The sequence below is a fragment of the Stenella coeruleoalba genome (genome assembly GCF_951394435.1).
Source record: "Stenella coeruleoalba genome assembly, chromosome: 18".
Lineage (NCBI taxonomy): Eukaryota > Metazoa > Chordata > Mammalia > Artiodactyla > Delphinidae > Stenella > Stenella coeruleoalba.
The window spans coordinates 47,179,569-47,199,055 of NC_137164.1; the positions used below are offsets into that span (position 1 = coordinate 47,179,569).

The 19,487-nt window shown below is 40.8% G+C and overlaps 1 protein-coding gene across 3 annotated transcripts in view; it reads right to left on the reverse strand.

Moving 5' to 3' along the window:
* KLF12 (KLF transcription factor 12) overlaps nucleotides 1-17,901 on the reverse strand; it is a 452,101-nt gene extending 434,200 nt beyond the window's left edge. The window contains exon 1 of one of the 3 annotated variants that reach the window (XM_079903469.1): nucleotides 17,421-17,901. The gene's annotated coding sequence lies outside the window, so the exon portion shown is untranslated. Of the gene's footprint in view, nucleotides 1-17,153 lie in introns of all 3 variants that reach the window. The other 2 variants (XM_079903470.1, XM_079903471.1) reach the window with 2 other exon arrangements.
* Between the last annotated feature and the right edge of the window lie 1,586 nt (nucleotides 17,902-19,487).

Consider the following 19,487-nt stretch of genomic DNA (forward strand, 5'->3'; position numbering starts at 1 on the left):
AGATGTGAAGCACAACAATGTGAATACAGTTGACATGACTGAACTGTGAGTTTAAAAATAGTTAAGATGGTAAATTTTATGTTGGTTTTTTTTACTACAATTAAAATTCTTCTTTTAATTTTTAAGCAATATAAAACCACTAAAATAGTAATAAATTTTTAAAAGCTGAATGTGGGCTAGCAAAGTCACTTAGTATCCCAGGAAGCGCCAGATGCAAGGACACTCCACAGCCACTCACCTACTCTTCTGCATAATCCTCCTCCAGGTGCTAAGACAAAAGACTAGAAAAAGAACAGGAGACCTAAAAGAGTTCCAAGAGCAACTCTTGGAAGTGTTGGCATGCGGGTAGGGATCAGCTACCACTGGGGGACAAGCATAAAAACTGGCTTCATCCAAAACTGTAACATCAAATGAAGCAAAAGCCATCTGCCACAGAGAAAGGGACAGTAAATACTCCTTCTCCCTCCAGGCAAAGGTGGACTGTGCTAGAGGAGGAGAAGAAGTTATCTGCCACTGGGAGAGAGAGAGAGACACCCTCTGCCTAGCCCTCTTCCGAGGTTCAAAGGATAGTAGCCACTGAGTGAGAAACAAAAATCATGAACACAACTGCCCTGCAATGAACACTAGGTAAAACTCATCTGATCCTGGGGTAAGGCAAGAAACTCACTGAGGCCCAGAATTCTACAGTGATACAAATAAGACATCACCCATACTGATGTAAGAATAGAAAACTCACTGGCACAAAAGCCTATCATTGACACAAGGCAGAGTTTGGCTACCACAAGAGAAAGGGACAGACATGCTGACAACGTCCCAGCTCAGACTTAGTCATCCAGGCCAGCCTAAAACTGCATCTGGTGTAGGGAAACTGAGACCCCACACACTCATCCATCCACAACTTCACCCAGACTACTTCCAAGATAGACGCAAAAAGCACAGAAAGGGGTCCCTTGTGTCACTGGAGTTCAGGACTAGCGGAAAGTTGAGGGTATAGCAGGAACACTGAGAAGAAAAATTCTGTGGCACTCCAGGTCTCACAGAAGTCTCCAGGTAAAGCAATGCATTCCTGGAGAAACTTGAAGTCTCTGGTGATATGACAGTTCACTAGCAACAACAAAGCAGTAACTCAGCACATATACTGAACAAACTGATTCATTTACCCACCTCGACAGACACTAACACCTTGCAGAATAAGAGGCACATCCATGTCTTAGCATAATAACTTTTTATCTCACTATGTACTATTCTTTTACATAATGTCATGCAGCCAATCAAAAATTACAAGACACCAAAACAAAGCAAGGATACCCAATGTCAAGGGATAAAGCTATCAACATAATCAGACCCTGAGATGGCAGAGATGTTGAAACTATCAAATAGAGACTCTGTAATTTAGATGTTTAAAAATCTAGAGAAAAAGATAGACAACATGAATAATCAAAAATTCAGCAAAGATGTGGAAAATTTTTTTAAGTTCTATGAAAATACTAGACAAATTGCTTTATCTCAAAGATGAAGAATGCTTTCACTGAGCTTACAAAACACTAGACACAACAGGAAGAATTAGTAAATTTGAGGACAGATCAATAGAAATTATTCTGACTGAAAACTGAAGGGGGGAGTGCAGAGAATCCTAGACCTATGAAGCAATATCAATTAGACTAATGTACTTGTCAAAATAGTCCACAAGAAGCAACAGAAAGGAGGCAGAAGAAATATTCAAAAAGATAATGGATGAAAAATTAGGAAGGACAATAAGCTACAGATCAAAGAATCTTAGAGAACCCCAAGCAGGACAATTATAAATGATAACACACCTATGCACTTTACAGCCAGGGTAAAAAAAAAAAGTTTAAAAAAATCCTGAAGGCAGCCAGAGAAAAAGAGAAATATTACTTATAGAAGAACAAAGATCAGAATAATAAAAGACATCTCTCAGAAACTATGTAAGCTATGGGATAATAGAGCAATATCTTTAAAGTAATGAGGAGAAAACTGTCAGCCTAGAATTCAAAACCCAAATAAAATATTTCAGAAACAAAGGCAGATAGACTTTTTCAGACAAGCAAGAGCTGAGAACAGTCATTGCCAGCAGACCTGCTCTACAAGAAATACTAAAGAAATTTCTTTAGGCAAAAGTAACATGATACTAGATAGAAACATAGAACAAACAAATAAAGAACGCTGGAACTAGAAAAGACATCAGTAAACACACACACAAATATATACATATATATGTATATATATATGTATATATATGTAATTGACTCTTTAAAGCAAAAATGGTATCTAGGAAATTATGGTTTATAACACGTATAAGTAAAATATATTAAGAAAATAGCATAAGCAAAGTGAGAGGAAAAAAATGACAGTATACCATTGTAAAATTCTGACATCATACAGGAAGTGTGAGAAGTTAATGATGTATGTTGTAAACCCTAGAGTAACCACTAACAATATAAAACAAAGAGCTGTAATTAATAAGCCAAAAGTGAAGATAAAATAGAATATTAAAAAATAAGCCTAAAGAAGGCAGGACGCATGAAAATAATAGCAAAGAACATATGAGACAAATAGAAAACAAATAGCAAGTTAGTAGATTGAAACCTAATCACATCAAAATGTTTAATGTAAATGATCAAATGATTCCAGGTAAAAGCTGGAGACAGTAAGATTGTATTAAAAACTGTAACACCCAATTATACGTTGTCTACACAAGAAAAAGGGAGATACTACATGATGATGTAGGGGTCAATTCATGGAGAAAACATAACAATCCTAAATTTGTTTGCACCTAATAACAGAGCTTCAAAATACATAAACAAAAGCTGATAGAACTGAAAAGAGAATTAGAATAATTCGCAATTGAATTTAAATACTTAAAGCCCGCTCTCCCAAAAACCGTCAGAACAAGGAGACAAAAGAAAAATCAGTTAACAATGTAGAAGACGTGAAGAACATTAACCAACTTTCCAAACTGACATTTGTAGGATATAGGTCTAATATACATATAGACTGCTCTACCCAACAATGCAGGATCCACTGTTTTCAACTGTACATGTAACCTTCACCAATACTGACCACATTCTGAGCCATAAAACAAATCTCAGCAAATTTTTAAAGACCCCAAATCATACATACCCTGAAAACCATGGAATTAAACTAGAAACCAATATAAGAAGTATATCTCAAAATGCCCAAGTATTTGAATATTAAAATACATAATTCTAAATAATCCAAGATCAAATTAGAAATCACAATGGAAATTAGAAAATCTTTTGCACTGAATAAAAATGTAAAATAACAGAGCTCAGAGTAAAATGTATAGCATTACATACATTACGTAAGAAAAAAGGTCTCAAACCAATATTTTAAGCTTCCATCTTAAGAAACTACAAAAAGAAAAAAGTAAACCTATAACAAGCAGAAAGAAGAAAATAATAAAGATCAGGAATCAATGAATTAGAAAAAAGTAAAATACTAGAGGAAAAAATTAATGAAACCGAAAGCTGGTTCTTTCACAACATCAATAAAATTGATAATCCTCTAGACAAAGTGATCAAGACAAAAATACAAAAGTCACAAGTCACCAAAATTAGGAATAAAGTGTTATCAGTGCAGATCCTACAAATATTAAAAGAATAAGGTAATATGAACAACCTTATGCCAGTAAATTCTATAACATATAAAAAGCCAAATTCCTTCAAAATCACTAACTAAGAAGGTTCACTCAAAAATTAATTTATAATCTGAATAGCCCTATATGCATTTAATAAATTGAAAACCTTCCTAGAAAGAAAAATAAGCCTCTAAATCCACATGAGTTCTCTGGTGAATTCGTCCCACTTCCAAAGGAGAAAAAATACCAATTCTACACAAAGTATCCCAAAACCGAACAGGAGAGAACACTCCCCAAGTTATTTTCGGAGGCTACAAATACCCTGAAAGAAAAATCAGATAAAGACACTACAAGAATAAAAGCTAACTTTTAAAAAATTCTTAACAAAATATTAGAAAATCAAATATAGCTATACATAATAAGATAATGCATCTAGACCAAGTAAGGCTTATACAAGGAATAAGGAATGTCTGGTACAACGTTCAAAACGTAAGCAGTGCAATTAATTCACTGTATCCACAAACTAAGAAAAGAAATTATATTATCCCCATAGATATAAAAGAGCCAAAAACCTATAATGTACTTAGAATTAAATTTAATTAAAGAGAAAACAATCATTACAAAAAGATATTAAAATCTATTTGAAGTATAAAAAATAAGATTGAACAAATGGAAAGACAACCATAGTTTTGAATTGGGATGATAAAATGAAATAACATTAGAAATAGAGATAACATTAAAATATTAATTGTCCCCAGATTATATATAAATTTAGTGCAATTAAAATCACAATAGGGTTTTTATGTATCTTTTGCCCAGGGGAGGTGGACAATGAATACAATGCTCCTAAGACATGAATCCTAGTTATATGTCTGAGAATATCTAAGAAAATCAGTTTTAAAAGGAAAAAAACCCGGTACCAGAAGATGTGACACATATATACAATGGAATATTACTCAGCCATAAAAAGAAACGAAATTACGTTATTTGTAGTGAGGTGGATGGACCTAGAGACTGTCATACAGAGTGAAGTAAGTCAGAAAGAGAAAAACAAATGTCATATGCTAACACATATATATGGAATTAAAAAAAAAAAAAACGGTTCTGAAGAACCTAGGGGCAGGACAGGAATAAAGACGCAGACGTAGAGAATGGACTTGAGGACACGGGGAGGGGGAAGGGTAAGCTGGGACGAAGTGAGAGAGTGGCATGGACATATATACACTACCAAACGTAAAATAGATAGCTAGTGGGAAGCAGCCGCAGAGCACAGGGAGATCAGCTCGGTGCTTTGTGACCACCTGGAGGGGTGGGATAGGGAGGGAGGGTGGGAGGGAGACGCAAGAGGGAGGGGATATGGGGATATATGCATACATACAGCTGATTCACTTTGTTATACAGCAGAAAGTAACACACCATTGTAAAGCAATTATACTCCAATAAAGATGTTAAAAAAAACAACCCAGTACTATCATAGGATATACGAAAACAACTGTGGAATTTATATTTACTGGGAAAGGGATTCATTACCTTAAAAATGGTTCTGATACAATGGACTGGATATGCATCTGAAAGTAAGAAAAAGTGGACCCCCTCCCTCCCCTCTCATACCACATATACAACTAAAAATTCCAAATGGACTAAAGATAAGATCAAAGTGCAAAGAAAAATTAAATCTAAGTATAGGACATTACATGTTTATTTTACCAATGGAGAAAGTCTTTTAAAAACGTAAAACAAAAACAGGAAACCAGAGAAACAGAGAGGAAAAAAATTGATTATATTAAAATTTAAAATGTTAGGGACTTCCCTGGTGGTGCAGTGCTTAAGAATCCACCTGCCAATGCAGGGAACACGGGTTCAAGCCCTGGTCCGGGAAGATCCCACATGCCGCGGAGCAACTAAGCCCGTGTGCCACAACTACTGAGCCCATGTGCCACAACTACTGAAGCCCACGCACCTAGAGCCCGCGCTCCGCAACTAGAGAAGCCACCGCAATGAGAAACCTGCACAGCGCAAGGAAGAGTAGCCTCTGCTCACCACAACTAGAGAAAGCCCGCGCGCAACAACGAAGACCCAACAAAGCCAAAAATAAATAATTTTTTTTAATTTAAATGTTAACAATATCAAAAGATACTTCTTAAACAGACAAGAGGCCAAAGATTAGTTTTTGAAAAAATTATCTGCAATGCAGGCATCAGACAAATGGTTAATAGCTGTAATATATAAATAACTCTCACAAAAGGACAATAACCAAATAGAAAAATGAACAAAGAATAAAGGGCAACTCTTAGAAGAATACCAATTTACCTACAAACATAGGAAAAGATGCTCCAGGTCACTAGAAGTCAGGAAATAATAAACTAAAGTTAACAATGAGATACCACTACACAACTATCATACTAGGAAAGTGTCATCTATTGCTGATGGAGTTTATGGGAAAGGGTATTTCCCTGCATTGCTGGTGGCAACATTTTGAATCAATAACGCCACCCTGGTGATCGATCCCACAAGTCTGTAATATAAAGATATTTATTACAATATTGGTTTTAGTAGCAAAAACTGGAAACAAAGTATTGCCCATCAGTAAGTTAACAGACTATAAAATAACCATACCTTGCAATATATACAACAGTTTTGTTTTTAATGGATTAGAGTTCTTGCAGCTAAGTGGAAGGATTTCCCTTAGGCAGGACGAAATGGAAAAAAAGAGTCTCCGAAAAATAATCTCATTTTTGTAAACGTGATCAAAAAACCGTGTGTGCAGATGCATCTATAACACTTATGGATATGGAGAAAAATATTAAGACACATAATACTGATAGTTATGATGAGGGTTATGAGGGAATATAATGCTATTGTTGGCTAGAGGAAGAAGGGAAGCTAAGTAAAAAAAAAGAGAAAGGAGTTCACTATAAAATCAAGTTTAAAGTCTCCACACACGTGTACCTACTTTTATCAGAGAGAGAGATTTGTAAACCCTGCCCAACAAGTGAGTTTCTGCAAAACACAGCTTATTTCCTATAGATCTTAAGTGGTAATCCTTTGAAAAACTAAGTCATAAAGGTAAGAATAAATTCACATGTAAATATTATAAATATCTAGCTTTGAGTTGGTTGTAAACATTAAATACTACCTTTAAAACGTATATACACATTTTATGTACAATAAATGTGCAATATAATTTTTGAAAGAGAAAACACTTAGAAAACCACGTTTAAATGGAAAAGGTTTTCCAAAGGTTTTCCGATAAGATTGAAAGTACTTAAAAGAGACTATAACATAAATCTAAGAATATCTAGTGTATTATTTTTAGGCACAGAAAAGATCTACATGAAGAAAATAAACTGAAGCAGAATACACTAGCATGGCCCTTCCTTTGGGCTTAACTGTGCTGCATTTTCCCCAATCTGCCTATACGTTGGGACAAAGCCCATGTTCTATTTATCTTAGTATTCTCAGCACCTAACATAAGCCCTGCTATGTGCTAAGTGATGAAGCATCTCCCTAATTTCCTTCAGAGTATGGATGCATTCCAATTGCACAGTCTCTTCTAGGATTCATTGGGTTGATCTCTCTAAGCTGTTATATTTGGGGTTTTATATACCCCCTTAAAGTATGTTTTGGAAGGAGATAAGAATTCATCCAATAATATTCACTGAGCAGCACCTCTTTTGTGCAATGTGGACTTTCAAAATGTTGGCTTATTAAGACTAAATGAAAGTTAGGAAGACAGCAGTGGAATGAAATGGGAACAAATTATTTTACTGGTGTTGGAAATCAAGGTTCTAGTTTTGACTTGGCTACCTTCTAGCTATTTTACCTTCACTGTGTCCAATCTACATTATAGGATTGTCAGGATGAAACTAAAACCACTCTGTAAACCACCAAGCACTAAGAAATTCTTTTTTTGCTGGCCCCTACTTCTCAAGAATTCTAAACTGTCTTAATTACAAAGCTACTTATACATAAAACACAACTGCTTCAGCCTGGAGCCTTGGTAGAGTCCCAATATACTCAACAGAAAGTTCAGTGTACAATAAAAATACCGTCAATGCTCTTTATAGACTCATTAAGAGTTCATTTCTTTCTTATTATACAGTCTCTCAAAATGAAGTATCTCGTGTGTTTGCTTAAGTGTCCTGTATTTATACCTACAGCAGAAAAGCTAATGCACATTCCAGAGGATATCACTCTTTAAATATTCAACCACTCTACTGTAAAGTTCCTTTTTAAATATCCCTTCAACTGACTCTGACCTTCTGTAAAACTGATCGATTTTCAAGTTTTCCCTTCCATTGTTCTTACACAGAAAAAAAAGATTTTATTCCTATATGTAAAGGCTTTTGGTCAAGGCTAAAATTCCCAACATTTATAAATAAAACATATATCAAACCTCTTCAGCAATATGCAAAACTTTTATTAGATAACTTCATATAAAGTGTACTTTTAAATTTTTATTAATCAACCACTATTATTTTTGTTTATCCAAATAAACCTTCTCTAAATTCACCGTAACACTGTGTGCCCTACTAGCCAAGCATATGCCGGGATCTATTTTTGGAAAAGAAAATTTTCTGGTGATACAGCAAATGACAGAAGTTCGCCAAAACACCATAAAGCCATCAGCTCTAAAAGATAACAGAAAAAGAGGTGTGAAATCACCACAGATGCCAAAATAGCTGTTTTTAATTTGCTCTCTTCCACTTGCAGGTTTGCTGTTTCTTTTCTATAAAACGTGAAACTTTTTCCATGAAGGATTTGTGCCACCTATCCACTTTCAAACCTTGAAACCTTTGATTTCCCAGCTAGGAGCAATTTTTCTCCCCTGCCTTTTGTTTAAGCAACTTATAGCACTTGATCCATGTATCACAAGTTACTTTGAATTATAATTTTCTACAGAAGTCTTACTTCTCCTACTTGATTTTCAGCTCATTGGTGATGTCCTACCCATTTTCATATATAATTCCAGATACATGGTAGGAGCTAAATAAGCATAAGTCCAACGAGAAAGTAAGGCATTTTTTATACAGATAATATGTTTTTATTAATTTTATTATGCCTCTGACTTTAATAGCTTTATCAAACAGAATGCATACTGGCCAGAATTTATTGGTCTACTATTAACATTATGGAACATCCTGTAGCAGTTGCCGCCTAAAATAATTTTTTGGATTAAGTCTCTTAAACACAGAATTGGCTTCTACACTGAAGTAAATATTCTAGTAAAGGTATTCTAGTAAATGTGTATCAATATAATCTACAAATAAAACAGCCTCTAAAGACAATATTTATTTGTACAATCTCCCATTCTTTTGCTCTAATTCTCTACAATAAAATTAATTGGAATAGCATATTTAATGCTGAAGGGAGGTAAGAGTAACACAGAGGACAGTTCAAAGGTTTTCCAGTCTTCAAATCTTTGCTTTAAAGCTAACTGGTTATTGATAATGATGGCATTACTCTGTGAAAATCAGTTTCCACATCTATTAAATAGAAACCATAATATCATACACATGTACTCAATGAATATTTAATAAAGGAAGGGAGGAAGGAATCTCATGTTTCTAATATATAATGCACTCCAAAAAACTTGTACAAAACTCAAATATGTGTAAGTCAAGGGACTAGACTTACATTTTAAAGGACACCCATTCCCAGAGACAAAGGAATATTACAAAATCTGTAATTATACACAATCTATTAGTGTCATTAAAAACAGATGTATAGCATTTTGTATGTTCTGTCATCTTATTATTTTTTTACAATTCGTTAGCTTACCTCCACTAAGCACTTTCAATAAAGATTCACCAATTTTCAGCACACCTAATGATTTCTTCATCTCAACTGGATAATAAGCCCCGTTTCTCAAAATCAGAATCAAGATTTTCATTTTCCCCTTTTTCTACTCAGTTTGTTAATGAAAGGCATAAAAACAGTAAAATTCACAAATAATTTTCGAAATTATTATCAAAAATGGCAAAATCAGGGCTGGGGGGAGGGGAAAGACTGTTACGTGGCCCCATCTTACAAGAGCTTAAAAAAATTCATTCATTCATGAACTGATGATATTCGTAAGTCAAAATCCAGCGTACAAAAAGGTACTTTGGCGGTCTCCACATAGAGTATTCAAAGTGTCAATTATTTGAAAATCAACTAGACATGCCTGTTTACTAAATAGTACATATTAAATAACCTAAGGGACTTTCCTGGCAGTCCAGTGGTTAAGACTTCGCCTTCCAACACAAGGGGTGTGGGTTCGATCCCTGGTCGGGGAGCTAAGATCCCACGTGCCTCTCAGCCAAAACACCAAAAACATAAACCCGAAGCAACACTGTAACAAATTCAATAAAGACTTAAAAAAATGGTCCACGTCCAAAACAAATCTTTACAGTAAATAAATAAATAAGCTAAGAAATGAAAAGCACAGTGCCTAATTTCTGTATTATAGTAGCTGCACAATAAAGAGTAGTTGTTTTGTTGCTGCTATTCATTCTCAGTGGCTGCTTTTAAGAGAGGCCATCAATATACTAGAAGAGGGCTTCCCTGGTGGCGCAGTGGTTGAGAATCTGCCTGCTAGTGCAGGGGACACAGGTTTGAGCCCTGGTCTGGGAGGATTCCACATGCCACGGTGTAACTGGGCCCGTGGGCCACAACTGCTGAGCCTGCGCGTCTGGAGCCTGTGCTCCGCAACAAGAGGGGCCGCGATGGTGAGAGGCACGCGCATCACGATGAAGAGTGGCCCCCACTTGCCACAACTAGAGAAAGCCCTCGCACAGAAACGAAGACCCAACACAGCAAAAATAAATAAATAAATGAACTCCTACCCCAACATCTTAAAAAAAAAAAAAATACTAGAAGAGATGAAAGTTTTTTCTTCCAGTTTTATTGCTATATAATTGATATATAGCACTGTGTAAGTTTAAAGTATAACATACACCATGAAATGATTACCACAGTAAATTTAGTAAATGTCCAACATCTCATATAGATACAAAAGCATAAGACAAAGAAATTTTTCTTGTGATGAGAACTCTTAGGATTTACTCTCTTAACTTTCCTATATAACATACAGCAGTATTAATTATATTTATCATGTTGTATGTTACATCCCTAGTACTTATTTATCTTATAACTGGAAGTTTGTACCTTTTGAGCAGACTAATATTTACTGAGCACTAAGTATGTACAAGGTTCTATACACTGGATGCTTTGCAGGCATTACCACAATTCTGATCCTCAAAAACATTCTGCAATGGTGACATTATATGTTCTTGTTTTTGTTTTTATTTACCAATGAGTAAACTAAGACTTGCAGAAGCAACTTGCCCAGTTAGACGGCTAAAAACTGGGTAGCTTAAGGTTTCAAATCCAGTAGTATTTAACTCCACTGCAAGGCTTCATTTGGCAAGGAGAAAAAATTTTTCAGGAAAATATAGTCAATTGTGGAATGATTAATAGACATGAATATACTGACTAGAAATGAAAAGGCAAGGGGAAATGACCATGATATTTGGCACTTAGCTACTGAAAGGACAGTCATATGGACTGTACTCCTCAATTTGTTCCTTCATTAAGTATTTTAGCACTATATGATCAGCCACTATGTTAGAAGCCATGAAAGTAACTATGAAGAAGATTCATTTCCTGCTCTCAAGGGGCTTATTATTGGGAAGGGACAAGACAAATCAACAAGCAATTACACCAGAAGGAACATCGTGTGTTATGGGGCCATAGATTACAGACTGGAACCTGGTGTATTCTTCAAGCAAGGGATGATAAATAAGAGTCCCACAGAAAGTGATGTTTACAGTGATAGTTGTAACATGAACAGGAGGTAGGCAAGGTGTATGTGTGACACGGAAAGAGTTATATTGATGAGCTAGTTTGAGTCTGTTTCTTTGCTACTGCAAGCATAGCGGTGTGCAGAGTGTGAAAAAAAATTGTTTCTTAACTGGAGGAAATGTAGCTGGGGAGAAATTATGTAAAGTATTATTGTTCTTAATTTTCTCAAAAATGTGTGTGTGTTTAAAAAATGTACACGGCCGGAAACGTGTGCATATAAAAAAATGTGTGCAATAAATTTTCAAATACCCATTTAAGATCCCCATCATCTACCTTCCTTTATTGTTCACACGTTGTACTGCAACAACATCTGAGTCTAACCAAGAGACTAAACCATAAATCAGACATAACTTAATCAACAGAATCTTGGCTTAACTAGGGATTTGAAGTTCAATAGGCTGTTCTAAATTATAGTACAACCGCACAAATTTAATGATTCCATAAAAAAAAAACATTAAGGGCATTTTCAATGACCAGTCGATAGAGGTTTCAGTTGACTCACTGAAGAAGTAGCCTGGAGGTTTATAATCTCTAAATAATCCTTGCTGATCTTTATTTTCTATTTTCTATAAATGATCATGGAAACTGTATTGTCATGTATTTTCCTTTGGAAAAGCTCAGATACTTCACCTGCATTATATAAATGTTAACAGTCAGTAACTTTTATACCAGCTACATAAAAACTTTTTAAGAGTGACTTGATCTCAAGGTCATAGAGCAAACCTCTGGTGAGACAGGAATGGAATTCATGACCTTTGACTGCCAGGAGTTTTCTACCCACACTCGGAAATTCCTTCTCCATAAGCGTAATTTATATGCTCACTTTGAGAGGCTGGAAAGTTCATCCCTTTTAGGGCAAGGGGTGGGGGGACGGGGAGGTAGTGGTTTTCCTGTCAAATCAGTTGACACACCAGTGCTTTACAGTTTTACAAAGTGATTTTTACCTACATTATTTCATCTTACCCTCACCACAGCCCTGTAAACTGCATATGATTTTTCCCATTTTAAAGACTCAGAGGCGTTAAGAAATTTAACAAAGGTCATCCAGAGTTGGTAAGCAAGAGAGCCAGGCTCAAACTGCAACATCTCTGCTTAAATCAGTCCTGATTCCAGGATGTATAATCTTAGCAGACACCCGATTATGAAATGAATGAAGGTTTTCTTTACAGTTATTTATTTCATTTTTTACAATCATTTACCTTGGTTGTCATGTAAGTCTGTTGGTTTGCTTTCTTTGGGGCAGGGCTGTTTTCATGTTTTAAGTCTGCTTGCTAAACTAAAGTGAAAATAGTATTACTAAACATAGAATTTGAAAAAACAAACTCGGCTTGTTCTTCTCCTCTTTTATGCAAGTGGGAAGGGGGCTTTTTACCATAATTCGTGGTCATAACGTACACGGTTTATGTATGGGGTATGTACCTATACAGGCAGAGAATATAAAAACTCACATTCATAAATATAAATACTATGTATGTACACATATATATGTACACACCTAAAATAGTGGCTATATTTTTATATATGGTATATACATACACATCATGCCAGCAATTATTGTGAAAAGCCATATATACTGTTAAGCACGGTGAATGTAGCACATGAAACACAATTCCTGGCTGTGGAGGCCAACAAGTTGTGATAGTGGCAGCTTCCATGGCCTCTGATGGGGGTGGGAAAACCACCCCAAAGCTCTGTAGTTTTTCCCCTCGCCTTCCACGCCGGAATACAGCAGCAAGGGCTTTCTGCTACTGCATCTGTACCTAAAAAGCAACACTGTTTGGACCAGTCCAATTACTATGCTTTTAGTAAAATTTCAAAAATATATACCATTAAATTAGCCACAAAATAAAAGTATGACTTTGAGTTGGAAAAAAAGACAGGAGGAAAGCCCATCCCAGAGCAGAATTCTTTGAGTGAATATCCTGTAATCTACTGCCAGACCAAAACAAATTTTCATTGGAGCAGCAGGACTACTCAAGTAGCCACTTTTATGACAATAAACACCCCAAAGCGAAAAATCCTTTTGTAACATAATTACTGAGAATATATAGAGAAAGTAACCATTTAATCCACAGCATGTGTTCCCTACCGCAAGAACTCAAAAGCTGACATCGGATGGGGTGTCACTGCTCTACGGCCTGACAATGAACTCTGGCCAGCTGAAGTCAGACAGTTCTCTGGAAGGGCCTGGGATCTAGAAACCAAGCAGGTCTCACAGAGCCTAAGGCTGCTGCCCTTCTGGGCACGGGGGAGGGCCATCTGGTTACTTGCCTTTTGATTTGGGGACCCCTGGTTGCGGTGGATGACTTAAGGCTGTGGTTATAGGGTGTTGCCAGGGATTTAATCTTAATATTTTCACCCTTACATTTTGTCCATACGTAAGACTGAAAGGCGTGCATAATGTGTAGCCTGAAAAAATAAATAAACGTGAATTTTAAAATGGAAAATAGACGAACACTGGGCAAAAATACAGACATTTCCACTCCAGTACCACGTGGTATTTTCAAAATGTAAATGACAAAGGTGAGCCACTGTCATCTATTTTAGGAGTTATTTACAAAAATGAAAGTTGTTTTCTAAAAGAAAAAGATAACCATGGCGTTGATTCTGAATAAAACTCTTTGGAGATTTTTAGCTCTTGCTCATTAATCAACATGGAAGCACAAGCGAGGAAACTTATTTATCCAAAAAAGAATAACTTTTCAAATAACTTTGTGCCACTTCTAGTTTTGCAGAATACAAACTTCTTTGTATTAATACACAGATCATCTACAGCTAGATTTATGAAGTTGACACTAAGAGGACTGTTACTCTCACAATATAAAGAAAACAAACCATTTGACACCCCAAATTTAATGTGATTAGTCTCATATTAATTCGCAGAAATATGAAATTCCACACTTTCCATTTTGTACCATGATGAAAATATCCAAGACGTTTATATGTTCAACTAGTTAACAACATCACCTCACTGGTCAAGTTACTCAATACTCTAGATTAACCAATCCTGGCTTGAGTTCAAAATGCTCTCATATGGGCTTAGAGGCCTAAGCACTTATGCCATCTTTATGGGGATAGAAAACACACCTATATTTAAGAACAAATTATTTCATTACGTTGATAGCAGCCTGCTTCATGATATGACATCTAAAACTCACTCTGAGTCTGCTGAAGTGCATGTTTACCTTTCCCAGGAGGCCGGAAAGTAATCCCCGAGGAACACAGATTTTTTTTAAAACGACCAGAACACTAACGCTATTACATGCCTGATGGGTGCTCTTCGGAATGACTGTCAAGCATCCTGATTTGTTTTTCCCTTGGTCTGGGGAGAGAGAGCGCACCAGTGTTTGCAGTCCCTCCCTTTCTGTACACACATAGGCTGCAGCTGTAGTAAACAAGCGCCAGCCAAGAGTTGCTGCTAAGGTCAAGGTCTCAAATGCTATACCAGGACCAATTTTCTCCCAAATGACATTCAGTTGTGGAAAAGGAATTTTCTGGAGGAAAAAAAATACTAAGGGCCCATTAGCGCAACCATTTTCATTCAGTAAATAGTAATTCAACGCATTCCAAAATAAAGTTTAGCTGACAGAAGTTTCTTTTAAATATGCATTACTAAGTAATAGATAAATAACTGAAGCACTTCAAAAAACAGAAACCCCTCAAGGATGTTTCTTTACCTCACACAGCTATAGTAGTTTTAGTACATAAGTGATTAAAATTTTATGTGAAAACATCCCAACTTTTACCAGCGCAAGTATATTTCATAATAGTTATGAATTAGAAGGTAAAAATAACAAACCTCTTCCCTAACTACATTACAAATTTCTGTCAATTCTTGTATGTTCAAAACCCTCTCTCCCCAACTCGGACTCTAATTGACCAGGCTGCAGCCATAAAGATGTAACTTATGCAACCGAATGTTTGTCCTTCAACCTATTTCTAAGCTTCTAAAGTTAAACATTTTCTAGCCTAAAAGTATACCCCTTTATCACAACCAATTTCTATGTGGTTTTCAAAAATGTAAACAACATCTGAATGAGGTCTGCAAATAGCACAACCAGGCTTTTTTTTTTTTAAGGTGAGGGGTCACTGTTTTTACTGAATGCCAATTCCAAAGAGCATTTCTTAGAAGATGGAATACACTCACCCTTCAAAGTGACCACCCCTATTCCCCATCACAAGCTGCTGCCCGTTAAAAGCCACCAAATTTATTTCAAAGCGTTAACTTATCTAAACAACTCTATCCTCCAGTAAGAAAAGGGCATGAAGGCGTCTAGGTGGATTTGCAGAATGACGTGCGTTGATTGGCAGATGTCTACCGAAGCCACTAGATGCACACGCACTAAACGTAAATAGAGCTGCTCCTCTCCCTGGTGTTACAGGGAAACAGAGAATATTAAAGCTGATTTAAAATAAAATATTCGAGTGCTCGTCTGAGGAGGATTCTATTAGCCAGTGGAATTGCTTAAAACAATCCATACAGCACGACACTTAAACCATCTGTACAGTTAAATTAGAGAGCCGACAATACTAACCACACAAACTGTTTATCCAGATTACACATTCCGTTGTACTAATACTCTTTAACTCAACACAGTCAGCTTTTATCAGCTGAATAAAGGCTGTTACTATTAAAGTATGCAAAACTGGAAGCGCAGGGTGAAGGGGGTTGGGAAGCTGCAGGGCATATAACAAAGGAATTGGTACTTTTTCCAAGCATTTGCCTCAAATGCACTTCGAAACAGAACTGTTGAGTGCACCCCACCCTTTTCCCCAAAGATAAAAGTTTTCAAAGTTCTAATAGGCAGTTCTCTACCCAACAAAAGCAGGATTGATTCTCCCCGTAGGGAAGCATCTAACGCGAACACCAACTAATGTCGCGGAGGTCAAGTCCGAGTCCTCGGAGCGAGCCTCTTAAGGCAAGAAGTGGCTCCCAGGCCGTCTCCGCGGGCTTCCCGGCCCGGGTGGCCCTGCAAAGTTGCCCATTGTCAACTCTGGTCAGGCCCCCCGTAATTGAAAATAACAGCCACGGGCCAGCCCCTGGCTACTTCCATGGACCAGGCACTGTAGCAAGTGACAGTTACACATCATTACGACCAGAGACAATAATGAATGTAGCACCAGGACCACTATTCATGCCAGCAGTGTCATCTCCGCCTTAACCCCTTCCCCTCCGCTCTCTCCAGTGCACACCCAAGCCCACAAGGCCCGGTGCGGCAGCTCTTCACCCAACTCGCTCTCTTCCTGGGGGCACACTACTTCCACAAGCTCCCCCCCCCCAATTCAGCCCTGGTGTTTTATTTCTCATCCTTGGCAACTGTCAGGCAAGCACTGCAACCAACAATTCCACAAGGGGTAGAAAAACATTTGCTTAATTCACGCTACTTGATAAGTTCTTTTTTAAAAAAATTGCGAGGCGGGGGTGGGGGGGGAGAAACCTCCTTCTTTCTTCTCCACGAATCCAACCGACGCTACTTGCTCTGCAGTAGCATCGCCCTCCCTCGGCCCCCTCCCGCTTCCCAACACTTTCCCCCTTTACGAACACAGACCAACCAAAATGATTTAACTTGAGCAGATGACAGAAGGAAAATAAAACATGTTAAGAGAATACGGTCTGATCTGGGATGGCACAAAAAAAAAAAAGAGGAGGGGGTTGTTTATTTTGATAAGAAACGGAATCGGCACAGACCTGAACAGAAGCTGCAGAGCAGGAGAAATTGTTTTCTTTCCCTCACACAGAGTCCCCCTCTCTCTCTCCCTTTCTCTCTCGCTCTCACACGCGCGCGCGCGCACACTCACACACACACACACACACACACACGGCGTCACCCGCGCACACTCACACGCACACTCGCACACGCACACGCACGGGCAGAGCCTCTCAGCTGCTCTCTGCAGTTCTCAGGAAATGAATGGGGGGCAACCCAGGGAACTGTTGTACTTGCAAATGACTTACCCGGATCACATGATGCGCTAAATGTAGGGTGGGCCGGTGGGTGGAGGCTGCCGAGACGCGAGCCCGGGTCTAGCGGGGGGAGCCTCGCCAGGCCCGCATCGAATTACCCCGGGGCCCAGCCGAGGGGGTTGCAAGACGCCGCTTCTCCTCCCTTGCAGCCCGCAGCTCAGGAAACCGGAGAGGCGCGGAGGGGGGGAGGGTTGGGGGGAGCGGGGGGGAGGTGAAAACACCAAACCCCCAAACAAAAGAGCTCCGGGTCCTCCTCCCCCGAAACAAAGCCCCGCCGCTGCGGGCGAGCCCCGGGGTGGGGCTGAGGGCGGGGGCGGCGGCGGGGAGGGGCTCGCTCAGCAGGCGCTAAGTCGCTTTATTGCCATAAAATGGGGCCCCCGAGCCGCTCCGCCCGAGGATTAGGAGGCGGGCTCTGAGTGTGATGGTTGAAATCCCCTGTGGGAAACTAACCCCTCCCCGCTCGCAGAGGTAGAAGGCAACACCCACTGCCCGGCCCTCGCCTCGGCGCCCGGGCCGCCGGCTGGGGGGTGGGTCCGCGGAACCTCCACCCCGCCCCACCCCTGCCCCCGCCCCCGGCCGCGGCGGAGCCTCCCGATCACCTGCACCACCTTGCTGCGGCACCCAAAATAACCTACACATGGCCAATGCCGCTTTGGGAGCCGCGGGGCGAGGGGTGCCCGCGGGCCTCGCGGCGGGAGGAACCCCCGATTTCAACTCGTCTGGGGAGGACTCGCGCGGAGCCGCGAGAAAGTCCCCTCTTTTGTGTCAGCGCGCTAGGCAGCCTTAGGAAGGGAATTCGGAGACAAATAAAGCGCGGAGCCCGCTCGGCCCACAGCCCCCGCCGCTCCTCTCCCCTTCCCTCCCGCCCGGGTGAAAGCGTGCAGGGAGGGGGGCCGGGGGCCCGAGCCGTCCCCGCGGCTCACCCACCAGCTAACTTGGAAAGGTGTGGGCGGAGCCGGCTCCGGCGGCCGGCGGAGGCTGCGGGACCGCTCGCGGGGACCGCCCCCGGACGCCGGGCATCGCCCGCGCCGGGCAACAATGGGGTCCCGGCCCGGGCAGGCGGTTCCCTGCGCGCGGGGCTGCGCGGGAGGCTGGGCTGGGCGGAGGGCCGCACGCGGAAGGCGGGGGAAGCATTGTTTGGGTTCTGGAGCGACGCAAGTTGCGGGCTAGGCGGGGGCGCCCTCCCTCCCAGCGGTTCACCTTGGCGGGATGAATGGGGGCGAGGCGAAGCCGCGCGGCCGGCTCGGGAGCCCGGGGAGAAGGGGCGTCCGCCCTCGCTCGGAATTTAGGCAGGCGGGCGGACTTGCGGGCGGGAGGAGCAGGAAGCAGGAGCTGCAGACCCGGAGCGAGGAGCGGCGGGAGAGGGGAGTCCAGCACACCCCCACCCCGCCCTGCGCCCCGAGATGCGGGCAGCCAGGAGCCGCGTCCTTCACGCCCTTCCCGGGGGCCCCTCCCTCCCTGCCTCCGCGCCCGGGGGAGCGGATCGGCGCGACTCTGGGGCGGGAGGGGGAGGAGGCAGCCCGTGCGGCCCGGCGTTCCCGCGGTGGCCCCTAGGGCGCGGGGTCAGCGGGGCGCTGGAGGGTCGGCGGGGGCGGAAGCCGGCGCGCGGGGCTGGGAGCTGGCGGGCCGGGCGCGGCCGGCCGAGGTGGCGATTGCGTGCGCCACTTTCTTGCAAAGCTGCGTGAGCGCGCTGGGGCGCCCAGGCCGCCGGACACCCCGGCGCGGCGCTCCTGAGCCCGCCCCGCGTGGGAAACCGCCCCGGTCGTGGGAAGGCAGCGAAGGGGAAGTTTACATTAAGGGAAGAAAGATTCGCAAGTGTGGCACGAAGTAGGGTGGGAAGAAAAAGGAGGCAGAGGCCGAGAAACAGGAAATGAGAGTGAAGGGACGAGTTCTAGCCAGGAAAAGCCATGTTCTACATTTTCTGTGGCATTTTCCAAACACTTCTAGAGGCCCGGTGTGCGTTATTAATGAAAACAAAGGCAGTGCACTGCCTGGTGTGCTCTCTACCTCCTGCCCCATTCTGTAGGTGAGGAAGATCGGCAAGGTGGTCCAGACCGG